Consider the following 27,113-nt stretch of genomic DNA (forward strand, 5'->3'; position numbering starts at 1 on the left):
CACAGGTCTGGGTCTGGTCAATGTCTGAATGACTAACCACCTGGGTACCATGGTATGAGAAAGGTGGGATACAAACATAAATAATTGCTGATGCCCAAATTCTGATTCAGCTGTCCTACCAGTGATTGTAGGCTCAGCCCTGCCATTAACAGTCTTGTTAAAAAGTCAGCATTGTTATTCCCATATTACAAAGCAAGCGTTGAGGCTGAAATATAGTGGGTTGGCTAAGATCACTCAGTGCAAGTGTGGCTAAACTGAATCAAGCACTTCCTGACTCACAGCTTACTCAATTAACCAGTATGTTACCCAGAAAGGCCCAAAATAATGATCAGCACATGTACACTCACAAGAGAATTAAATCTTTAGTAACTTTTCTTTGCAATAGTTATAACAAACATTGCACTTTTAATTCTTTATATGCCAGAGTTTTTTCAAGGTACAGTGGTACCGCAGGTTAAGTACTTAATTCGTTCTGGAGGTCCGTGCTTAACCTAAAACTGTTCTTAACCTGAAGCACCACTTTAGCTAATGGGGCCTCCCGCTGCTACCGCGCCACCAGAGCACGATTTCTGTTCTCATCCTGAAGCAAAGTTCTTAACCTGAAGCACTATTTCTGGGTTAGCGGAGTCTGTAACCTGAAGCACATGTAACCTGAAGCGTATGTAACCTGAGGTACCACTGTATCAGAAAAAAATAAATTCGAAATTAGACACAATGGTTGTTTCCTTCTTATTTTAAAACTCAGGCTGCTCATAGCAAGCAATACAGTTATTTGTTACAGCCCAACTGTAACTTACATCCCACAGCCAGTACCTATATGGCTGCAATTCTACACCCAGCTAAGCATACTGGAGTCCCATTAAAAAACCAGTGTGACTTAAACATTTTATTGCAGCCATTACATGAGAGTGCTATTAATTCTGATAGAACTTTTTTTTTTGCAAGATCCCAAAGTATATTTACTCAGAAGTAAAACCCATTAAATCCAATTGGTTTGATTTTGGGAAAGTAAGCTTAAAATGTCCACCTTAAGTACATTATTCCATGTCTCACTCCATTTCTATAATTAATGCTATTTAGCCATTTTCCTATAATGCTTTAAAATGCAAAGAAACTGACTAGTTTACAGACAGCTGTTTCTTCACTTAAGCTGCATATCCTATACAGACTTACCTAGGAGTAAATACCAAATTAACATAATATGACCTCTGAGTAGACATTAATATATAACACTGATAATGTAATGTTACATTACAACACTTTTTCCTCTGACAAACCAATGCAGTAACTTCAAGCGAACATAAATACTACACTATAGTTTATTCTCTTCCTTGTAGACTACATTGTTCATTAATGTTTTAAATATAGTCATAGAAAAAAGAATAAATATCACAGTGTTGTGGGTGTTTTATAAAGCTTTTATTCTCATAAGAAATGTAAAAGTCCTATCTTCAAATTATTGTGGTAGTAGTAGTCTCATTTCTTTCAATGGCGAATTACATCACCACAATAGCTTGTGCAGACATGCATTCTCAGTTTGTGTGAACACAATTTACACTAATATTGTCCATAAGATCATATAACCCCACAAAGTTTGAGTGGAAAGAATATCAAAACAAAAACAAAAACAGAATGCATGTTTGCATCCTGCAAGACAAGTGCCCCTCTGATTAAATGAAAGGATGAAAAGTGTTTATTGTGCAGACTCTGAGTTGTGCATACATATACAATGACAGGGAAATAATATTCTGCTGCTTTACAAAATAGTATTTTGAACTAAAGCCTGTTTGGTCATATGGTTCATCTTAGAGGGAAATACTCCTCCCCCCTCAAAGACAAACACTTGTTCACTATGTTTGCTTTTCCATACTTGAACACCAGTTTACTGCAATGCATTACTATAATTGTAAAAAAAAAAAATTTTACACATGGGATGACTCAGGAAACTCAGATGTTATTTGCATCTATGTGAACATCATATATCAGTGAGGCTGGATAAGGTCGAATAAGCAACATACTTGGACCAAGCTCTTCCAATAATCTTAATTTTAATGTGTTTGTTATTTACTCCTCGACTCTGAAATTAACATGATTTCTAACTTTAATACACTAATAATATATTAGCACTGATTACCAATATCACACTAATGAAACTTGTGATATTCAGAGTAAAACCATCAACCTGTCCTTTGTTTATGCTATCAAATACATATTATAAATATCCCTTATACCTAACCATAGTTTGGCACCAAAAAAGTAAGTAAGAAGCAGGGTTTTTCTTCTTTGCTATGACATTTCCTACATGAATAAATTTAAGATTCTCTTTTTATGTGAAGAAGGTTTTCTACTAACTTTAATGTTTTGCATATAGAAAATATATATCATTTTGATATTTAGAGTCCCTCTGCTAACAATACTGTTTCCATGCACATTCTAAGAACTCGTAAGGGAGTAAAGTGCAGCTACTCCACTCTAATATATAATATAAACAGAATCTGCGAAGACAAAGCAGTGCCACAGATTTATGAAACATACCACCTCTACTCCACAAAGGTGTCAAATATTAAACAAAGTAGTTTAGGGGACATTTCACAATTGGGACATTTTTGTGGTTTTCTAATTGAATGGAACTGCACTCCTGAAATTTATTTCCCCCCATTACTCAAGAACGGGATATAGACTGAAAATGGCATTCTTCAAACTATAAATCATGCAACAACATATTTAATATAAAATATAAGTAATGCCACATAAACAAGATCTCATATTACTGAAATGACCTAAGTTGACGTGTGTTAAAAGTGCCCTGTTTGTTTTACTTGGGATCATATTTTACTTCTCTGCTTTATTTTAAAATGCTTATAGATTTCAGTCTTTTCTGCCAAAGAATAATTTTAGTGAACTGTATATGTGTATCAACCCTACTGCAAAATGTGAATATTTACTTTTTGTCTGGAACTAAATGCTGACAGAGCTGATAGGAATATAGACAGAGGACAAAATATGCAAATTTCACAGCAGGAAGTAGAGAAGCCACTAAGCAGTTTTTAAAAGCAGTAGAAAAAGATAAACAACAACTTCCCTGTGTATTACCTTTCATCCCCAGAGTAATTACTATTAGCATGCAACAGATAAGATAGTCAGGTGACAAACTGATATAAGATTCTTTTAAAACGTCATATTTCAAAATATTTTTGAAAATAAATGGAAGTGCAGAGAAAAAAAATAGTATAATCACAAATTGTTTCTCATATCTGTCATGCTTTGGTTTGATGAAGTGTACAAATCTGTCTCTAATTAGTGAATTAAACACCTGTATTGTCGTCGTCCCCACCCCAAGAAACTTGTTTCCTCTTCAGTTTTTCTCTCAAGCTTCATTCAGGCCACAATAAGGTCAAAGTTGCATGACCCAGTGGTTTGAAAATCTTAGAATCCCTAACACTTGTTTTGAAACAAATGACTTCTCAAGATGTAGCAGTCTTACTATCAATCACCAACAAGTTAATTCTACATAATAAGGCAGGTTTGGATGCAGACTGATATATTGTGAAATGCTATATCCAAAACTGATTAGAACAACACTCAAAATGAATACAGCCCTCCAAACCACTCCTTTTGCTCAGCCACATTAATCTCAATTATAAGAAAACATTTATGATAATGCCTGCTATGAAGAAAACATAAAATAAATCAGGTTTTATAAGACAAAAGCAAGTCATTAGTTTCAGAACCAAAAAGGGGAGAGTATGTCTCTGCGGTGATATCCTCTACAGCATCTGTAACTTTCAAAACCTGGCTTCTTAAAAACTGGTAACTGCCAATATTAAGATTATACTTAACATTTAAATATTTTCCGATTTTTGCCAGCCTTTAGGTCATTGCCTGTTAACACCATAACTCAATAAAAAAACTAAAATCCTTTCAAACTTGCCACTCTCAAGCAGACAGTATGAATGGAAAACATAACTGAAACCTCCAACTTCAAAGAGTTACTGAGGAAAAGGTCTCTTTCAGTACTGTATATCAAATACACTTGACATAGTAGAGTTCTCTTAAAGCAAACAGATTCATCACAATCAAGTAACAGAAGATTTCTGTTCTGCACACCAAATGTTAAGATCCTCAATATACCTGTTAACACGACAAACCTCACAAACAGGTTAGAGAACCAAACCAAACACAGAAAGCTATTCATTTACCTTGAAAATTGTAGCCATACCCATGCATAAAATTGCTCTACCGCTGTATTAAAAAAGTAAAATGCCATAGATGTGTTTAAGAATTATGAAAATTAAAATGTGTATGAACTCTGCTAAATTACAAAAACCTTGTAATTTTATGTCCCAATCTGAAAATTATCAATTCTGCCATAATTCTGTTGAGATCAATGGGACTACTTGATAGGGTCAAGATAGATTTAAAGATACCATTTTTAGTCATTTATTCAGGTAATCCTGATTTTATGACCCTAAATTACAGCCATTTTGGCTTTTTTGAGGACTACTCATTCCAATACACCATCGTATATAAGGCCTGGTGGTTCTCCGGGAACTGTGGACTTGAACTGGCAGTAGGATTTAATCTGAATATCAGTGAAACCAACAGCAGTGTTATAAAGACAGCACTGGAATCTTGGACAAGGTTCTGTGGAGGTCATAAACCTAAGCTTTTTAAAAGCATACTATTTTTTTTTAACCTTTTGCATTCTTAAAAAAATATTAGAAAATGGCTAAGATTCAATATGACAATTCTTCCAGGCATGGGGTGGGGATGGCTGCTAGATATAGAGTGGACAATAAGCATTTTTCACTGGTATCAATCAATAGTGTTGTGTTTCAATTTCACAATTGGATACTTGAGCTTCATTTATTTCAAGATGTTTTATTTTACTGACATTTGAACGACAAGTAGCTATATTTTGCATAAAGGAGTGTTACTAATACGAGCTTGATACTGTATCATGAGTATGATTGCAGTCTCTTCCCTGTCCTATAAAATACTTTTTCCAGGATACAATTTCTCCTGTACTTTTTCCTATACTATTTCTACTTACTGCAGCCAACCACTTACTCCTAAGTAGTCCTACTGAGCAGGAATTGACTCTTTCTAAATAACTGGCTTGAGAATCAGAACCATAGCTTCCCCTCTATTTCTTCACATGCAGGAAAACACTTCCTCCTTCTTAGGTCAACAGAAATTATACATAGCACATTTAAGCCTTCTATCTTCTAATTTATTGAAGCTACTCTCAATCTACCACATTAGAAGTGCAATAACTTTAATTTACGCCAACTATCATACTATAGACTCCAATGGGACAACAATGGCTTAAATGGAGTCACTTCAGTTTATTGGAGCAAAGGGTCTGGGAAACAAAGTGAGTAAGCAGTTGTTGACCATAGAAAAAGCAGAACATCATAATACAATAAAAAAGATTTCCTAGATTCTGATATAGACTGTTTGTATATGGTCAAGAGTTCTTATAGTGGACTAGATGCCCCCACCCTTGCCAGGATATGCTAACTCTTAAGCATATATGTTCATTTATAAGGGAGTTTAAAACTGTTAATTTTGAACGCCTTCAGTATGCATATCTGTATGAGTGCATCACTATAGGTATCAATGCATTATAGTTATTGATGCATACTAGGGTTCATACCCAGAAAATGAGCATTTTTAATAGGAGCGCAAGCATTCTTTTGCAGTCTTACTCAGAATTAAGTGCTTCTTAATCACCTACAGTTTATTCCCATGTTAAGCAGGAATCAGCCTGCAGTCCTAAATCTGGAAATCAAATATGTGAAAAACTGGATCTCTCAAAGACATGTTTTAAGGAATTATATGCACTGCTTTAAAACTGCAAATCACAATACAATCACAACACTGAGATTCTGCATACAGAAACATAACAGGCACATATTACAGAAATATATTCTGATTTACCATTAAAGTTATTTTGAGATTATAAAACTTCAGATAACAGGTAGTGAACGCATGGGAGAAAAATACTTTGCAATTAACATTCTATAAGCAATTTGTGATTTTGTTCAGACTAAACATATACTGCAATCTGATCTTCTAGAGTATAGACTTCTCTTTTGTGCTTGCTTTTTTGACAGTTTAAAGAAAGATCAAAATACAGTTTTTCTGTTACTGCACAGTAACAAAAGACTAAGTAAAGTCTCAACGTCCAACTTCCAAAGACCACCCAGTGGATTCTGCTACTGTCTACAAAGGTTTGACAAATACGTTGTCAACAGATAAGAAGTGCACTGCTATGAAAAGAGACAATCTTATCCATACAGATCACACCACAGATAATAGAAACCATACCTAAGTCTACCACAAGTTAAGCCCAGGCTGGCATTTATACTCCTTCAGTTTCCCTTACACACTTACCAATAAAGGTCTGGACTAATGAAGGGGGAAGGAGAGAAATGAAATTGCTATGAAAGCAGTAGTTTTGTGCTAAATCTAAAGTATAGAGTCCAGTAGCGTAGAAGACTAGATTTTTGCTAGCTTGGGAGGGAAGTGTTTCGGATAAGTAATGCATATGTACACCTTGCGTGACCAGAGAAGGTCGATAAATCAGCAAAGCGCAACCTACTGAATCCTAAGAGGCAAAATCCTCCGCTCGCCCTTAGAAATTAAAGGACGCTGGAACGACGACGACACCAGGTATGTCAACAGACGAGTCTCCTAGTCAGGGCAACATTTCTGTCTTGTCTGGCACGAGGTGGCGGCTGATCAAGTTGAAGCAACCATCACCCCACCCCCGCCCACACACACACACGCACCCCAAACACGCAATGCTACCCTTCCTTCTGCGCCTCTTGCGTGTCCACAGTCTCAGAAACATCTATACTTCGCGGCGGCGGCGCGCTGCATCGCTAACACAGGGCACTGTCGAGACTCACATTTGGCACCAAACGAAAGTCGCTCTGGGTTCTCTTGTCTCTCTCGCCCCCCTCCCCACCCCCAACTGCGCCCGCTCGCCGTCCCTGCTCCTCTCCCCGCTGACAGGCAGCGAAGCCGCCGGCAGAGAGAGAGAAAGAACAAAAGCCCAAACCAAAAGAAAAAAAAAAGTTTCCAGGCGACTCAAGGGGAGCTTTCCAAATAGGCGAGAGTTCAAAGTGAGGGAGCAGGGAAAGCAAGCGGGGAAAGAAGGACCCCTTTTCTCCCCCACCCCCCGCCCCGCCGCGCGCACCGGCTCCTCGTCGGAACTCCTCGGCACCTCAGCCTGGGACGCGGGCACTAGGACCAGCAAAGCGCGCGAAACGCAGCCACTTACCCAGGGCGCCTTAGCGCGGACTCTTTCCTCCGCCTTCTCTCCTCAGTTAGCCCAACAGCTCCGGGAAGAGCAGCAGCAGCGGCAGCGCACGCACCACACACTTTGCCAAAAACGGGGAGCCGGTTGAGGGGGAGAGAGAGAGAGGGGTGGAGAATGAGGGGGGGGGGAGAAGAAAAAGAAAACTGTTACAAGTTCCTTTCCCTGTCCTGCCAGGGGCTGAAGAGAAGGGGGAGGCTGAAGAGGGAGGGAGGGAGGGAGAGGGGCAAGCCCCGAGGAGTTCACTTTCCGCAGCTCCCCGGGCTACTCGTCTTTCTCCTGGCAAGAGTCGCGCGCGGGGAGTTTATTATTATTTTTTCCCGCCCTCTCTCAAGAGATGGAAGAAAGCGCGAGGACGACCCCCAAAAATAAAGTGCCACAGAAGGCGGGGGGAGGGAAGGAGGGAGGAGGAGGAGCAGCAGTAGCAGCAGCAGCAGCAGCCGGGAGGATCTAACTATAAAGCGAGGGGGGAGACCCCAAAGGGAGGCTCGGCAGAGGCAGCCGCTTCAGCTCCTGCCTCCCTCGCCAGAGAGGGGGAGAGAGACGCACACGCAAGAGAGAGGCGCCTACCATAAAGCGAGGGGAGATCCATCCCCCTGGCCAAGGCGCTGGGGAATGGACTTGGCCATTTATAATCCCCGGCTCCTCTGCCTCGGCATTTGGCAAACGGGCAGCCGCTCTCCTTGCCCGAGCTTTTCCCGCCAAGGCGCCCCTTTTGCTGCCTTCTGCTGTCAGATGGACTGAACCACCTCCGCCTCGTCCCCTTTTCTCTTCCCCACTGCCTCCGTTGGTTAATGTAAAGTGCCGAGGCTCCCATGCTGTGTCCAATCAGTGCATCTACCACTAGTGCCATGATTTAGGGGTCATCCGTGAACAACACTTCACGCTGATGAATGGGCTCTTTGCAGCTTTCTGCCCTGATGAGGGTGTCTGCGTGCCGCTGATTGCAAACACTAATGAACTTACAGATCCTCATTATACATGCGCCCAGATCCGCCGCCTGAACGAGGAGGAGAGGGACTTGGGTGCGCACCGCTTGCGATTGGGATGGAATTTGCCTATTTATCTCTCCACCTATCCTTATTTATACGTCCTAGAGGGTGGTGCGAGAATAACTGCGCTAAATGTTTGCACTTGACCCTGTGCTCTTCAGAGCGATGGGAAGGGCGCTGCTATTCTTAGGCAATACTTTGGTGGTGGCGCGTGTTTGTTTTTCTTCTAGTCCCCCCCCCCCACTTTTAATTTCCCTCCTCTTGGCTGTTGTTTCATAGGCTGGGCATGTTAGGTCAGCTGAGTCATTAGAGCGAGGGTGGCTAAGCAAATGACTGCCTCCGAGATTGATGATGAAGCATAGCAGAGGGCTGTAATTAAGGCTGCCATCCTAGGCGCACTTCGGAGTGAGTCCTAATGAACTCTGCTGGGATCTAGCGCCGAATGCAAAGGCGCAGGGCTGATTTGCACGGCTACGCAAGCCTGGAAGTCGGTCCCTGTCTCATTTCCTCTTAATGACCGGCGGGTTTTGGACCAGCGCTCCCTCTGAAATTTAGGCGCGGGAAACGCGCTCTCGGCTGGGACGAATCATCTTCGCCGCACAGCGGGCGAAAGTGTGGCTGCCTCGCTCGCTTTCTCTCGCACGCACCCGGACGCGCGCTCTTGCCTCGTTGGGCTACGCGGCATCTGCTGGGCAAGAGACGACTCCGCCAACTGCCCGCTCCGAAGCTGAAGTTTACACCGAGACACCCGTCCGCGTCCTCGTCAATTCTTTCTCCCGCCCCGAGGAAGATAATAAGCCATGTATTTTCTCTCGTCTCGTCTTACGCCTCCCTGTTAAGATCCTATAAAACTTATGTATACCTTATTTTCTTGGTGGTGCGGATATTTTCTCTCTTTGAGGCTGCCACACTAACCTCACTCACTTGGGAGAAGCCATTTACTTCTCAGTTGATATTCCTAGGTGGCTGCGCCTTTACAGGGAGAAATAGTCTGCTTGACATCCTAGCATTTCCTTACTCTTTGCGTCCTGTGTAACACAGCAGCCAGAAAGCCGCCCCCCCCCCCAACAAACCACACACACATATATACACCCTTCCCCCCTCTTGCCTTCCCAGGTTTCAAAAACTTGTGATGGGGAAGTCTATTAAATTCACAAGAGAGGATGTACATGCAAACAGATACAGACAGTAGCGTTACGCTCCTGTATCGTAATACGCCATGTAGAAATCGCAGAGCACCGAGCTAACTTTCGAGCTTCACAGAACTCTTCGTCAGGATCGAGGCTCAAAACAAACAAACAAAGTAGGTGGGTGGGTCCGCGGGTGAAAAGCAGGTGTGTGTGGAGTAAAAAGTGCAGCAGGCATGGCAGAAGGCCAGTCTGCCATACAGGGAGCTAGCTCTTCGAGGGCGAACAGGTAGGTTTGTGGCCACATACTGAGCAATCTCGGTTGGGCTGCTGTCCTATGGTGGCCGGTGCCTGCGACGGCAGCTGACTTTTTCCTTCCAAAAGACCTCGCTCACCTTGTCGGTTAACGAATGAGGGCATTACTCTGACCACGTAAAATCCTCTTTCCTGACTGCGCCTTTACAAGCAATGGGAGTGTTTAAACACACACTCTTCGGTAGGTGAAGACACTAGGAATCTGTGTAGCACAGTGATGAAACAAATCGCCACGACGGGGGAAGAGGCACGACGCCCTCGTAATGTAAACAGCCTGCTCAAATTCTGAGGCTGCCAACCCGCTCGTGTGAAAAGGGCACTGAAATAGGAGTTGTAGAGAGAGGCGCGTGGCAATGGGCGAGGGTGGGGCTCTGAAGGCAGCTTTCGACACCGGATCCCACCATGGTAGTGGAAAAGAAATGGCAAGGTGCAGGTAAAGAAACTTCGAAGGCTCATCAAAGAATCCTTTCAAGTTCTCGCTCCTAAAAAAAAAAAAAAAAAGCGACGGCCCAGCAGCTTCCTCTGCCTTTGGGCTGCCTCCTAAAAGCAGTCGCAGCACCGATGAGAGAAATCCTCGAACATAAAGCATTTTTCCGGGCTGCACTTAAATTTGAGGCTGCCATGCGGAGGACTGAGTAAAGAGGAACGTATAGTGTAGGAAGGGTATTTTTTGGGGGGTGGGGGTAAATTTCCGGACAAAATTAAGTGTAAATGTAATTGTCACACCCCAGTTAGAAAAAAAGGATCTAACGATTATAATTGCAAGAGGAAAAGTACTGCAAAGATCCAAGGGAAGGACAGATTTTCCCATCCCTTTAGGCAGATCTGCCCTCTGCGTTTTCTATCCTCTCCTCTTCAGTGTATTTTATAGCATGGGATGTAGCGAATATGTTGAAAGCCACCCCTTCTAGTTCAGAGACCGAGTCCACAGGATAAGTACCTTGAAAAGAAAATACTATTTAAAACAGAGAGGAGCAGTCCAGTCTTAACGTCTTGTTTAAAGCTGTGAGGCTTACTTTCAAGTAATGCGTTTTAGTATCGGAGGGTAAGTTTAATACTAGAGGATGAAGCTTACTGGAGTTTAATTACGCTTTAGCCTTTAAGCTAATTTGAAGTGCGTTAAGTCACGTTTCTTTCAGATCTGATCTGGCTAATATCCTAACATCTTTCCAAAGTCTGTCACTAGACGTGACTGAACTAAAAATATTTAATTTTTTTATTAAAAAAACCACACCCGTATCTACAGTCTAGCCTGCGCATTAATTTAATAGACTGCTTCTCTTCCCACCCCACGACAGCTAGCAATAAACTTTTATATTGCAGTACCAGACGAAAAAAGGTTGCACGTGTTTCAGTCAAGGAGAGCCTCCCAGTCCCTTTGGCTTCTTAGATCCAAGGTGTAATCGAAAGGAAACAGCAGGATTGAACCCCGACGCACGACTTTCTGGCTCCTGCCTGCTGGAAGCTACCCATAAAAACGGGGAGGGGGGAAATCCAGGCATTGGCATGTCCTCTCCAGACTTGTAAAGTTGCCCTGATGCCCCCCCTCCATGTTAATCTACCTCTTCTATGTAGAAGGGGGGTTTGCTGCTGCTGCTCTCTCTCTCTCTCTCTCTCTCTCTCTCTCTCTCTCCTTTTTAAAGGTACTCAAGTGCATTTAAAAAATGCTTGTCAAATGGCACTGAAATACAACTCATATCCGAGGAAATTGTTTCTAACCACTAAGTTTGCTTTGGGGGTATGCGTCAAGATGTGGTTGAGGATAGTTAGATAAGAGGTTGCCTGGGTGGGAGTTAAAGACCAAGTTCTGTGCATTACTGTGGATAAGAAGAAAGCATGATATTAAAAAAGGAAGAAGGGGGGGTGTTGTTTCAGTTGCTCCATCAATCTTATTGGCTGGCCATAATGTGACAGTTACAATTCCCATTTGTTCTTCCTACAATTAGCTCCATGGATCAGGCTGAACAGTCATTTAGGACTTCCTCTGGAAAATACAGCAGAGTTAGGTCATTTTTCTGCCTCCCCTTTAGCCTCTGCCTTTGGGGGCATATTTGCCATGCAGTCTGAGAGCATTCTAGCAGATCAGCGTGGTATCAGGTTACTCAAAGGCTCTCCAAAGATAACCCCCTCAACTTACTAATTGTACTTTGCTGCTGCTATTTTCTTATATTTGGGAGGCAGGGCAGGTATCCATTTGTGCCTAACGACAGCTGAAAAAATCTTTCAGCCTGCCTGAAGATCTTGTAATTACATGAAGTTACTATAGACTCTGAATTTTCATTAAGCAGAAAAATCCTAGAAAAGCCATAGGAAAATAAACCTAGTTCTCTTTTTCTATTTAAAAAATGGGGGTGGCAGGTAGAACATTCAGATTTAATGGGAAATAAATGTTTACAACTTAAGCCCCAATTTATCACTCAACATCTCACAAAGCAGATTGATCCACAATATCATCAAAATAAAGTACTAGGATGTAAGCCAATTAAATAGGTAAATCAGTTTAACATCAAATCTTTCAGCTATGCTGTATGTTGCAGTGCCGTGTCAGTAGCCCATTAATAAATTACTAAATGGGTCTTTTGATTTTGAGGTCAAATATAACAAAACTGTAGCTGTAGCTTTCATTGTACAGGTATTTCCAGTTTACTGCATTAAGAGAGAAATATGATACGTTTCTTAAAAAAAACCTAAAACATCCTTACAAGGAAATATTACTAAGCTGCCATGGGTATTTTGAGAAATTTAGTTTGCTTGGCCATAAATTAGCAAAACAAATATTTTACTCAGATCACTGACTAAGCTCTAAAATTAAATGGCTGTCTGCAATGAGAAATATGTCTTAATTACCTTAATTAAGGCAAACTAGGGTCCTACATACATCCATTCTGGAGCCACTGAATGTACTGATTATCATACAAATCAACCTTTAAATGGGGGTCATGCTTTTCTGCTACATTAGTTTGTGTTCCACTGCATAAACCAATGCTCTAGATGAGGTTGACCTCTAGTGAAAGCATGGTACTTTAGTTTCACCCAGGCATTGACCCTCTTTACTATGGACTCATAAAAGAACCAACTTGACAGAGTCCACATATTGCCTGGGGCAGGAGGGATCCAAGTGATCCTCGTGCTGTCATACATCACCACCACTATACTATTGCTACTATTAACTGAGCAAGGTTTTGTACATAACCATGGTAATTTCTTAAGTATGCTGCACTTAAAATTTTTAGTCATTGCATTAATTATATATTTCTTTTTAAAAATGTGGTAAACAATGTGGTTTACAGAAGCTAGAAACAAAAAAATAATGTATATCAAATTTAAGCAGTATAAAACCATAATTCAAAAGTACCAAAAACCTACAGTAAAATACCTACACCTAGTTTCCAAATGCCCATTAAACATACTTTAACCTGCTACCAAAAAATAAATCAGGGAGAAACCTACTGAAACGTGCATAGCTCTGGGGTCACCAAAGAAAAGTACCTTCTTCAAGTAAGATATCATTGCCTTCCTAGAAACAATACCTATCGGGAGGTAACAGTGGCCATTCTTAAAACCTTAGGGAGTTTAAGATAATTGAGACCTGAGGCATGTAAAGGATTTAAAGCTCTGTATGTAGACAAAAAATTGTCTAAAAATAATTTTAGCTAATGCTTAGGCAGACAACTCAGAATAGATACGGTATGTTCTCCCCTACCCACACGCATCAATAAGCTGGCAGCAAAATTATTTATCAGTCGCCAAACTGTCTTTAAGGGAATCCTAATGCGGGTGGTGCTGTGGGTTAAACCACAGAGCCTAGGGCTTGCCGATCAGAATGTCAGCGGTTCGAATCCGCGTGATGGGGTGAGTTCCCGTTGCTTGGTCCCTGCTCCTGCCAACCTAGCAGTTCGAAAGCACAAAGTGCAAGTAGATAAATAGGTACTGCTCCGGCGGGAAGGTAAACGGTGTTTCCGTGTGCTGCTCTGGTTCGCCAGAAGCGGCTTAGTCATGCTGGCCACATGACCCAGAAGCTGTATACCAGCTCCCTCAGCCACTAAAGCAAGATGAGTGTCGCAACCCCAGAGTCGTCTGCGACTGGACCTAACGGTCAGGGGTCCCTTTAAGGTATATCACACATTACAGTAGTCTGCAATGGACACAGGTGTGAGGATCCCATGCTCATGTCCATCTCATGTGAGACGATTGCTCATATGTCTATTTATCATATATACTTTTATTGGAAAACTATGAGTGACAGCAGGTTCTCAGTACAGGTACCTACAGTAAAACAGGCATGTACAATCTTCTGATATGAAATGCTTCAACTCCTCCTGCCCACACTTGAGTTATTGTGAAGAATCCTTAAGACTGGTAGAGGTTCCCCAATGGCCACTTACACAACCTTGTTAAATTTAATCAATGGAATTACATTCACTTTCTCAGGATTTACTGTCAAATATTATACTATAAGGTAATTGCCTATAACATCCATGATGGAAAGACAGAGTAGATAAACGGAGTGAAAAATATTATCCAGCCGCTGATTTAGTGTGTAAGCTGGCAAGAGAGTTATTTAGCCAAATTGTTCTCCCTCAGCCTCAATTCTCTTTCCATAAAATGGGAATAAAAAAGGCACATGGTTGTAACAAACATTTTCCAAGTTAAAAGTGCTACATTAATTATGGTCCTTAATTATATATCACTCACCTATTAGTATATAGTTGGCTCAATATACAGATAACCAATACATATATTTATGGTATATTCATTTTTACTTTTTGGAGTAGAAATAAAATTAGTTTCAACTATGAAACCCTCATAGACTTTCTTAAAGTTCCATTTCCTCTGACCACAGAATGCTTGAAATAATTTCTAATAGTTATCGCCATCAGCTGTTAAGCTCAAACATAGCTACAGGTCTCAGGGACAACATAATGCAAACTTTCAAGTTGATGCATCCAGCAGTATATACCAGCCTGACTGAAAAGTGGTGGGCAAAATAATTTCTTTCATTATACAACTGATCTTATGTAAGTTTACTAATAAAAATAAGAATACAATATTTAAAATTAATAATAATAATAATAATAGTTAAATAGGAAGTACCTAGTCTTGCTGCTTTCATGTCTATACCCTGTCAGTCTAGTGGCAACACACTCTGTTCCTGTCTGTCCAGGAGAACTGTTTCTAATTGATCTGACATGGAATTTAGCTGGAGATGTGTATGTTGCAACCCAAGCACCATCCCTATATGCTTTGTAAAGTGATCACCATATGGGCCTTATTTGAAATATTTGAGGTTTCCATCAATTTACCTTGGTTAAATTGAGCTGTAAATTCATCTCAAATTTATATTTCCTGAGTACTGAATACTTTATGCATGTGTGTGTTGCATATGTACAGACATTTTTTTAATGGATAAATATTCCTTATAAGTTTTGAACAAAGGAGGCGTACACCAGAACTATTTTCACTTATTTATGCAATTAAAACACTCTACAATTACCATGGGGGTTTAAATAAAGGAAGCTAAGCCAAATGGAATGCATCATATTTGAAGCTGCTAGACAGTAATTCATTCAGTGCTACTTATTTTGGGTAAGGAGCAATTATGAATTCTAAAATTCTGCAGATTGGCTCCTATTTTAAAATTTAAAAGGTATAGCAACTCTTTGTTATAGTTAATAGTACTAAGTTATGAATGCTGATGGCCTTCTACTGCAGCCTTAAATTGCCTTGAAAAAGATACAGTTTCTTTAATTAAAAAAGCTGCACTGAACTAATCCCTCTAGCTGAAAAAAGAAAAGTTTTAAGCAATCTCTGCTCTGGGAGAGAAAAGCAGACAATACCATAACAGATCAGAAACATAAGCTATAGTGTGCAGCCAGGAGCACAGCAGGGAACTGAATACTGCTCCGACTGTGTCATTTTTTAATCCCCCATCCCAGTTTCCCCCGTCTGACCTCATGCTGAGATGAAGTTATCACAGAAGACAGCTTTACTCTTACCAATGAATCCAACCCTGGATCTGTATTATCCTTAGCAGATCAAAACACCGCTTTCATCAAATAGCATTATCTGCATAAAAGGCATGCAATTGCCTGATAATTTCACCCAAACTATGCTATTCATTTAAAGGACAAGAAGAAAAATGTAATTCATTCCTTTTCTTTTTTCTGAAAAAAGCTAACTTATATACTTCACTCATGGGAACTTTTCCTTTTTATACACAAGATCTCAAGAAGGGGTCCAATAATTTTTTCTCCCCACCCGGTTTACTATTAATTATTGGAGTGCATCTATGCAGCTTGAGTGACAAAAGTATAAGGCATGAAGAAAGCAGGCAGAGAGGACCCTCAAGGCATGCTTAGCCAAGATTGTTTCCTTTAGCTATGCTTTCACTAGCCTAAAAATAAAATAAAATAAAATGTGACATATGACAAGTCTAAATTTAAATGGCAGTAAAAATATTTGCAGAGGGAGCTTAATGATGTTAGTTTCCATACAACTGTAAAGTTAAATTGCTATATTTTTTTGTATCACATAGAATAGACTCTTCGCAAGAGTATAAGGTACACACAACACAAGCACATAAAAATTTCTGTAAGATCTTGGGACATCCTTAAAATTGTAGTTTAACAGATAAGGCAGTAGATTAAGAAGACAAAAAATAGTGCAGTAAAAATTGTTGTATGCTCCAGCAAGAGGGCTTAATTATAAGTAGGAATACAATAATGAAAGGTCAGTGGGCTGAAGCTGAAATCTTAAGTAAGACTTATTAGGAAGCAAGCCCTACTTAATCCAATACCTGGGATCCAGAGAACTGCTTGGGCATGCCCAGTTGATGCTCCCCACCCTTTTGAATAGCAGACATGTCACAAACTACTTTTGAAACCGCCCTTCAGTTCAAAATAGGTTTGTCAAGTGGAATAAGGGGCTGCTGTTTAAGGAAAATGTATCCAGAGTTCTCTTTGGCATGTGAAACTAGTTGCACAGTTCTTTGGATTCAGGCCAGGAAGACTTTCTTGTGGATATTTTGAATCAGATTGTGAGTCAATTTAAATATTGTAAAGGCTGCATAATTGTAGACAACATTTTTTAAAAAAATCTGAGGATATAGAATCTATAATCACACTGACCTCTCATATGGTATTTGCTTTGATAGTCCTAGATGCTGAGGTCAAATACCGAGATGTTAGCAAGAAGGCTGGCATAATACACAAAATGCATTAGCTTTTCGTATACTTTGTGAATGTTCAAAACAACATTCTTGCAGCAGTTTTCAAAAAAGAAATAATAATTGAGCTCTACACATGGCATTAGACTTGACACAATAACTTCTGAAAGTGGCATTAATGGTGCAAAATTGGTATGCATAGTAACTAGAGTGGGTCAAAAGAAAAGGGTTGAATCCAAACCAAATTAGGGAGCAATCCTAACTCCTGACCAGGGACCAGTGGGGCTGAATGGAGCAGCAGAGCCACCATCATATCTGAAGTCCTGCCACTCATGCTGGCCAGAGCAGAAGGTAGGTTAGTGTGTCCGTCCCCACATTCTGTGTCCTTCCCCACATTCTGGGGTGGGGGGTGCATCAGCTCTAGGCTAGCACATCAGAGAGGCCCAAATCTAGTCCATCACTGATAGCTGGGCTTAGGATCCAGCAGAACCTTGGCTAAACCAATTCTTCCCCCTCCTTGTAGCATTCTGAGGGTTTACACTAGGTACTGGCAGTGGTGGGGGACAGCTCCTTCTGGGCTGTCCACCTTTGGTCCACATCCTGCACTCAGCTCACACCTGTGGCTCCCAGAAGCTGTCAGCATGCGACAGCAGTCACATCCTGGTAAACAGCTTAGACTGGCCAGCTAAACCAGGTAAGGGTTCTCAGATCCTTAACCTTTGTTGCCTTGCAGGATATCTTCAGGAGAAAAAGCTAAGGAGGAAAGCCTACACAAATCAGGAGTGGAGTCCCTAAGACTGTTGGATGGGGCCTTGTACACCTTCTTCTGGCAACTCCTGCAGCCTAGCTGGTGGCAAACCTGTTGCTCTGCTTTCCTTTGGACCCCATCAGCATGGCTGAAGAGGGGGTATTGATATCTGGGCAGTCCAGGACCTCCATACACACTGCCTAGGCTTGTGCTCCGGGGAAGTGATTTCGGTGCTGCTAATGCAGCAATTTGACTTCATCTCTGGGGCTGCACTCCATTGTCTCTTGAGACAGACTGATGGCAACAACAATAGATATAGTCTTGGACTCCTGGCACTGAAAACAGTTGCCAAGACTGAAATCATGGTGAGACCTGGCACAAATTAAATCCTGAAAACCAGGGCGTTGCTACCTATTCAACAAGTGGATGGACACAGAGATATCACCCGTTTAATGCTTCAGGATGCTACTACATGGCTCAGTTGATAAGATACAGATGAAATGGGGTAAAAGGAGCTCCATACGAATGCTAGCCTCATATACTTTGAAAATTATGGGCCACTAGCAATGTACACATAGGGTTTTTTTAGGGGTATGTGATTAGCTTCATTATTCTGGAGATGGCCTCAATTTTCAAAAGTCTAAGAAGTAATGCCCTAGGGGATGTATAGGAAAGGATTCTTCCCTACATCTAAAGTTTAAGACAAGAATATTCTCAGATAAAGTTTTAATATGTTTTTACATGGAAGCTCTTTGATGTTGCTCAGAAGTTTGCAACTCCAGTTGGAATCTCCAAAAGACTAAATTAGTGGGCACAGTACAGGTGAAATATTCAAATGTACATTATATAATTATCTGTTTAAACCAAAACATGCTTCCATTTGTCCGAATTTCTATAAAATTTAATCAATCTGTTTGTCTATACAGTACATAAAGAGTTTCTTTCTATCTCAGACATGTTGCCTTTCTGATTTTCTAAAATGGAACACCCTTCCAAACAGTTCTAATTATATGGCAGGAAAATTCATGTGACTGCGGTCAGCAGAACTTGGATGTGAGTCTCTAAATATCATTCCTCATCTGAATGGTAGACTGTGAGCTTATAATGGGTTTTATTATAATGGAAGACAACTCCTTACTGAATGACATCACTTGTTTTGCAGTCTATACTGATAGACTGGGGCAATCAGACCAAGTTTTTTTTGTCAACATAATGGTATTACTAATTCCCCCGTGGGTAACCTATTATGTACACATTAATATACTGATGTATGGTACTCATCGTATTGTTAAAGATTTAGGATCCTAAGCATATTTCTGTACTTAAAGGAAAGTGGAACAGACTTAGCTGCGGAGAAGACTATATAAAATGGTTGGTGCCAGCTATATTATCCCAGTGCTCTGATATGTTTTGGTTTTTAAACTAGTACTCACACTCCCCAACCAGACTCTCCAACTATAGTGCTGGAATTCTTTAAAAACAGAGGTCTGTAGAGTGAGCAGGAATGGGTGTCAGATTCTTGGCAGGAAAACCAACGTATTATTCCCATAAGAGTTGGGAAGAATTATTAAGAGAATTACACAATGTAAATATACATGTTCAGTTGAAATGGTAGCCTACTGAAAATAAGGTACTGAAAGATATTTAATTCACATGGAAATTTTGAGCCACACTGGCCTGGTTTGCAAGACACAATAAGCCAAATGATAGCTTGCCAAGACTATGCAAGCAAGCAAGCTCCTGGATAGAAGTTTGCAGCTGCTTTGCCTCTCTCTGGCCTTTTTACTACTTCTATGATAAATCAAGATTTAGCTTAGTGGATAGTCCAAACCCAGAGTTGTAGTTAAGCCATAGCCAAAGCTTGTTTGTGAGCAGAGAACTTAACCATGAGCCCATGTTTGGAGGGCATGTTCCACTAAGCCAGGCCTTAGCTAAATGCACCATGGGAATAAAAAGGACAGGGAGGAGCAAAGTGGTTGCATGCTTCTCTTCAGGAGTATGCACATTCTCTTCAGGAGTATGCATGTAGTTTAGCTTACTGTGATGTGCAAACCAAGCCACAACCTAATTTGTGTCAGCAGATTCAAATACCCTGATTTTCACATCATGGTCACAATTATGATGATAGTTGCTTTATCAAACCTGTTGCTACTTCCATTGTTAGCAGCTAAAGATAGGTCTTTTTTAGGTTATCCTGAAGGACATTACTGTTGGCCAAGGCAATATTAACTCACAAGTTGTGTTGGCACATAGAATAACTTCTGACTGATTGGTGGAATGAATGATAAATGGGACTGATTAGTATTTTATCTTGTTCCCCAGGTCATGAACCTTTTAATCTTATTCAGCTATACTAGAGAATATTCAATGTCTCTGAAATTTGGACTCTGAAGTCTTCATTAAACACAACAAATGTAAAGGTTTGGATTTTCTATTTCATTAATGTGTTTGGGTTGGCCACTACAGTGTAGATTTAAGCCTGACAAATCTATTTATTGTTCCACCAAAAGTGTCCAGTTGATGTTCTTTTCTTCACTCTCCGCTTGCGTCTTCATGTGGAAACATTACAAAACTGAGATTCCATGTAATTATCCCTTTTGCTGAGATTTATTATTAATAATCAAAATGTTTGTGCAAAAGTAAACAACTTTTTGGCCATTTCAGACACATGCAAGGAAATAATATGTATCCTTAAGGAGACGGGGGGTGGGGAGCAGAACTGCAGTAGAAAGATAGAAGAAGCTCAAGGTGGAGTTTTAGGCTTGCAGTCTAGCCGGTATTTATAATGTCCTGTTCCCAGAAGTGCCAGAGAATGGTAAGAGGAGGGATGCTCTGGTCCCGAAGCAGAAAAATAAACATATTTCCAGCTCTTGCTCTTTTTGTGCATGCAGATGCATATCAAGCTATGTTAATAAAAATTGCACAGTGCCTAACACTGAATCTAATATTGCAAATCCTGATGGGCAAGAACCCCAATATTAAGCAGGTCAAAAAAATGGCGATTCTTGCCAGAACTAAATTTAGTGCCATATGCAAAAGCAACAGGAAGCCAGAGCCCTCTCCGCACATTGCAAGCTGTGAACAAGGCTAAAACAGAACTGAGCTTATGCTAGCATCTCCGCAAGTTCAGCTAAATACTTGTTTTGAGATAACACTTAAGTTCCAGTGGGCTGCTTAAATGCCTGAGAGAATGAGACCTAACCGAATGGAGTAGTCCCTGTAGAAAACCTAAGTAAATTAGAGAAGACATAGACACAGCAATGATCACAGTGAAGATGTGCTGATAAGACTGTGATAGTACTAATATAAACAACAAATATTTGCTGTATTGTTGGAGGAGGTGAGCATCAGGCAAATTATTTTCACTTGCTGTATATAAGTTCATATTATTAGTTCATTCCTCCCAAAAGAAATAGTAATGTAATGTTCTGTTTTTTTCACATTATTTTAAAAACTGTGGAGTCTTTGTGCCTTCTTTGTTTATTTCAAATACTTTAGTTTATCAGTGAACAAATGATGCAGCTGAATGAGACATCCTAACTACAACTGATTTAGAAGCCTCCATCTATATATCAATATGAAATACTAAACATATTCAGATAATAACAGAAAGAAAGCTGCTAAAAGAAATACCTAGTGCCCCATAATCTATTTATTTAAACAATTTTCACTACTAATGTAATATTAAGAATGGAAAGCTGCCAAAACTTGGCAATCAGGAATCTCTCTGGCATAATAAAACCATGCCCTAAAACCGTAGCGGTAGAAATCAACACAGTCACTTTGTCTCCACAGTACACTTAACCATTTGCACTGGGAAGGTATCAACACAAAGACTGCAGAAAGACCTACACCAGCTAATGGAAATAGTTGCCTGATATCAACAAAGCTGTACTGAATCCTTTTCTAATCCCCAAAAGTCAAACCAAGAGATCAGGAACTATCAGAATCATTGCAGAAGGTACAAAACTATTTCTTGCTGCATCTTGGATGTAGCACTAAAGTGAATTTGCACTCAGAACATCATCACAATTAAGCAGCCATGAGGTGTTTTCTTTTTTTAAAAGAATTCAGAAATCAACTACTTTGGCATTACTAAATGTCTAAATCATGTTGTGGATGTCACAATTGTAAGTGTGAATTAGAATTACAATGGCAGGTTCTCCATTTTACCATGTGTCTCTAGTGTTGACATAGACTTGGACACCTTGCAGGTATGTATCACAGCAGCCCAAGGAGATAGGAAGTAATTATCAAAGGCTAGGAGTCAAGTCAATACTTAAAACTGTAAGCCGTTTTTATCCATGAATAATGTTTCTTACTTTAAAGTGCACATGTAACACTTGGGGTGGGTGGGTAAAAGAAGAATAGCATATACAGTGGTAATAAAAGTAGTCATTTAGCTGAAGATGACTTGAATGTTTAAATATTACTTTTAATAAAATAAAGTTTCCCCAAATGAGTGCATAACAATTACAATACAGATTAATGAATGTAAGTGGAGTTTGGGGATTTTCTCCCTTTAAAAAACTAATCTTATCCAAAAGACTAGATCTTCATCGTAATCTGTCCTAAATATTTTATTGATTTCATAGCAGCTCCTTGAGTCCCCTTTTTAACACAGCAATACATGGACGGAGCAATCTCATTGATCTAACTAGGTCAGTGTTCCAACTAGGTTTTGCACAGGGTGTGATACAGCTTCTGCTGTCTCTGCTTCTCACACAGACACTGATACACAAGCAGCACAAGGCAAAAATAGCCTCATTTTTACAAACGTTTCTTGTTGTATGAATCGCTCACTTGCCAGAATAGTATAATATGTGCTCAAGATGAGAATGTACAAGGTGCAGCTACAGCAATTTGTACCTTCTGTAACTTCTCTGATCGTTGAAGTTGGAGCACTTATCTACATTACACTTCTCACAGAAATATATTATTTGTACAGTAGTACCTCGGGTTACATATGCTTCAGGTTACATACGCTTCAGGTTACAGACACTGCTAACCCAGAAATATTACCTCAGGTTAAGAACTTTGCTTCAGGATGAGAACAGAAATCGTGCTCCGGCAGTGCGGCAGCAGCAGAAGGCCCCATTAGCTAAAGTGGTGCTTCAGGTTAAGAACAGTTTCAGGTTAAGAACGGACCTCCGGAACGAATTAAGTACTTAACCTGAGGTACCACTGTATGAGGAACATGGATAAGAACAAAAAATACGATGTGCTAATTGACTCAGACTTTGTCTTTCCAACAAAAACTTCCAAATGTGCCAGTTTGGACTTTTAGTGACCATTAGATTGTACAGAAAACAGAGTTGGTGATTAGAGTTTGGACTAGGACTTAGGAGAACATGATTCAAAACCCCACTCAGCCACTGGGTAACCTTGAACCAGTCACTGTCTCTCAGCATAATCTACTTCACACAGTTGTTGTGAGGATAAAATGGAAAAGGGGAGAACCATGTACACCATTTTAAGTTCCTTGAAGGAGAGCGTGGATATAAAATGACAATGGTAATAACACACACACATATACACTAATAGGGAAAGGGAAAGCAGTTGGAAGGGAAGAGAAGGAGAATAAGATTGCACCTAGCTTGCTAGTTCCAAATGCGCCTTTTGGTCTGAAGTATGGGGAATGAGAGACACAAGATGTCCCTATGGTACTATGGCCATCCTCCAATGTTTTACTTTATTGTACGTTTTGAAAATAATTTTTATAGTTTTTCATACCCCCATGTGTAACTTTCAGGTAGGTATCTGCAAAGGCGTCCACTATGCTTCTTAACTGGCATACTATTAAAATATTTCAAAGAATTACAGAGAAGCATGAAGAATTGAGAAAGGGTATAGCCTGCTTAAAGGGGAATGTGGTGGAGCAAAGGAACTTTATCTGAATCAAAATGTATGTTAAAATAGCAGCATAAAGTGAACAAGGGCATTATTATTATTTTTTAAAATGTGGTATCTAACTCCTGCCGTGGTGTAGCCTTTTTACACTACAGCCATTACATTTTGACCTACAGCCAATTCAATGCTGGATTATAAAATGAGACAGAGAAGGAAGAGAACTCAATACCCTTTGGTTAGGGTATAATCTCTTAGTGAAACAAATCAAATAACTACGAAAGGAAGTTCAGAACTTCTGTTATTTGGTTATTCTGAATATCCAGTGGGGCAAGGCAGAAGGATATTTTCACTGAACCATCCCTTGCAGCTACCTGCTGTTTGCCTCAAGTTCAAGACAGGTACTGTGAGGTATGCCTCCACTGTGATTTACTGGGGGAAAAAGAAAATTTTCCAAATCACCTACCTCTTAACAAGGACATGGCTCATTCTGGATCAACTGAGATATGAAGTTGCAACTGAATTTAGACCTATTTCTATTGCTACCACAATGGAAACTTGAATGCATCACCACAGAGAAGGTGGTTTGTAGGGAGAGCTGTGGGGCAATAAGGAGAAGACACAGCGTTCTTCTTATATCTGTAACTTGCAGGCATTCAGTGAAGTGTCCATTGTTGTTGGAATGCACAGGCAAGTGGGAAGAAGGAAGTGTGGGATGAGGCATTTTCCCTCTGCTCCTTATCAAGAATAAAGGTGAGATGGTGACAAGACCAGTCTGCCTTCAGAACAGTCTTAAAGGGAATATCATAAACATTCTGCCACTGCTTCTCAACAACCAGAGACAGGGAATACGATTTAGTGGGATACAGGCTTCTCATGCCTATCTAATCAATGGAACTTTTGCTAGGCTTTTTTTTTTTTTACATCAAATCTTTGTTAAAATATTCATTTAGAATCAGCTGCTGCATAAGTCAGCATATTTTTTTTTAATTCATCCTTGTTAAAGTCTTCTAAAAACAAAATTAAATAATCACCACCACCACATACAGCCAATAAACTTAAATGGAAACATATATTGTGTATAAACTATTACTAAATATAAACTATTACTAAATAGACACGGATACTTGAATTTTTACTCCATTTTACCAGTCTATCAAAAATGGCCAAAGTCTCCCTGTACATGGTGCCCACACTGATGTTTCCACAGAGAAGACCTACTGATGCATGCCATCATTTTAGTTATACTGCTGTGTTCAGGCAGTCACACTCATTGTCACAGATTGTCTTGGATCTTTCCTCCCCAAGGAAACTACTCCTATGAAGTGTGAAGCCCTTATCTGGCATTCTGTATGAAGACTCAACATTTATTTCTACAACCAGAAAAAGCAAAATTGAAGAATATTATAATTCCATTTTTATTTAACCCTGGGGTATGCAATGTCACAGCAAAAATTCTTATTAACATAACTTCAAGTTTGTGTACATTGTAGTGCTTGGTTAAAGTATTCAGCCCAAACTTTACTGCATTTCAGGGTTCAGGTGGGCAAAACAATCTCTTAATATTTTTGTGATATTTGGGCAAATTTTCTCGTATTTTTCTCTGTGTGTGTTTCTGTGTGCATGACTTAACACAATAGATATGGGGTGGCAAATGGTTGCTGTCTTTCTTTTACAGTGGTACCTCGGGTTACAGATGCTTCAGGTTAGCAGAAATAGTACCTTGGGTTAAGAACTTTGCTTCAGGATGAGAACAGAAATCATGCAGCGGTGGCGCAGTGGCAGCGGGAGGCCCCATTAGGTAAAGTGGTACCTCGGATTAAGAACAGTTTCAGGTTAAGAACGGACCTCCAGAACGAATTAAGTTCTTAACCCGAGGTACCACTGTACTAGGAAAAACTTTTGTCACCACTTTAAGTGGCAGCAGGGCTGCAATTAACAACAAAGGTCATACAGTGTTCAACAATTGCAACACAGAACTCATCAGTGAGAACAGCCCAGAAGGAATGAAACAAAGTTGTCCCATTCGTATTGGGGCATTCTCACTGAGGAACAACATCAGTCTCTGTTGCTTCTTATTGTTGTTTTGCCACTACCTGAAGGAGTGATAAAGCTTTTTAACCACTTTTTCAAACACCCTGCCACCTCATATTTATCACATTAACTGTCCCACCAATAAAATAAAAGTCTCCAAATCCCCACCACAAGAATATGAAAATAAAAATAAAAAGGTGTGTGTGACTAATGGCTGGGTTGGGGAGGATTTTACATCTAGCTGTATATGTTGTGCTGGTTAGGCTAGTTTCTGAAGGAGGCGGGAGAGAGGGCTTGTGCCCTGAGTGGCGGGTTGGTTGGGGGGGAGCAAACAACACCCTGCCCTGATGCTGACATGCTCAGTGACTCTCCAGTTTCATAATCCCCAGCTGGTTTCATTTGTCAGCGATCCATGGATGCAGCAAGTGTGTCTTTCTACAGTCACTCACCTCTTCTAATAAGTAGAACCTGGCTGGCATCCTCAAGTATTTGCTGTGGTGGCACACGATTCTCCTCTCTCCTCCATGCTGCATTGTCGTTCCAGTTGGCTTTTGGTTATTAGAAGATGTGAGTGAGTGGGTTTGTACCCAGCCACACTGTCATTGTCAGGGCCTGACTGGATGATACATCCTTTACGTTCCAGCACTGAGGATGGACCCACTTATCAGAGGACGTTAATGGCTTCTGCAAATGGGGAGGAGGGGCAGTAACAACCTTTGACTCAGCATAATTCCAAGGATGCCCCCCATCCATTAGGAACTGTAGCCGACACTGATTAAGGGTGGCCAAGGAAGACAGCAAGCAGCATGTGTGCTGGTATTACATTAGTGGGGAATTTGCAAATCAGAGATTTATGCAAGGCGATACATGCCTCAGGACTGGCTGCTGAGCACATATGCACAAATTGTTCAGTCGAAATGAGTATGAGTAACACCCTCTTTTTACCTAGCCTAACTCTGAGCTAGTAGTTTCTCCACTTCCTGTAAGAGCTTCCAGTCAGAGTTGCTTCATTGCTGAAGCAACAGATCTCTTCTAACCTCTAGCATCCTTTGGAAATTGATACCATCCTGAGTGTTAGGGATGGGACAACTAAAATATCTACACATATTTGTATGAAAGCCTTCATCTAGTACTACCTGAACTCATCAAATGTTTTATGAATAATCACAATTCTAGTCCTACATTTTAGGTTCATGGAGACATACAGAGGTGAACATTATTCTGCTTGTAAAAGACAAAGAGGAAAGTAATTCACTTCAAACAATAGGTGATATGCTATTTATACTTATGTATCCACACCATAATATGAATTAGCCACACTTGATCATAATTTAATTTAGGATGTGGACCAAAGGAAAAAAATAAAAGGGGCATAAAATATTTGGAATACATTATTCAGATAAAAACTTTCAGTTGTTGACAAGAAATGCCTGCTATTTAATAAGACATATGAAATACTTTAGTATGGTCTTTTTCATTATGTTTTATTTAAAATGTTAATGGAGCTTTTCTACAATTCAGATAATTTATTTTTGAATCACTTTCCCCTGGAATGATT

At 40.2% G+C, this 27,113-nt stretch overlaps 1 protein-coding gene and 1 long non-coding RNA gene across 38 annotated transcripts in view; one reads left to right on the forward strand and one right to left on the reverse strand.

The window, feature by feature from the left end:
- The window catches only part of TENM3 (teneurin transmembrane protein 3), a 1,240,854-nt gene that overhangs the window by 397,809 nt on the left and 815,932 nt on the right, over positions 1-27,113 (reverse strand). For 24 of the 37 annotated variants that reach the window (XM_083755214.1, XM_083755180.1, XM_083755179.1 and 21 more), the window contains one exon: positions 7,292-7,391. The exons of 3 other annotated variants lie outside the window; for them this stretch is intronic. The gene's annotated coding sequence lies outside the window, so the exon portion shown is untranslated. Of the gene's footprint in view, positions 1-6,797; positions 6,925-7,291; positions 7,854-27,113 lie in introns of those variants that run through there. 10 more of the 37 variants (XM_083755190.1, XM_083755182.1, XM_083755187.1 and 7 more) reach the window with 6 other exon arrangements.
- Positions 17,960-20,093, forward strand: LOC310852002. Its single transcript, XR_014567943.1, has 2 exons — positions 17,960-18,039; positions 19,997-20,093. It is a non-coding gene; the product is annotated as an uncharacterized lncRNA (long non-coding RNA).

This window comes from Podarcis gaigeae (assembly GCF_964106915.1).
Source record: "Podarcis gaigeae genome assembly, chromosome: 9".
Taxonomy (NCBI): Eukaryota; Metazoa; Chordata; class Lepidosauria; order Squamata; family Lacertidae; genus Podarcis; species Podarcis gaigeae.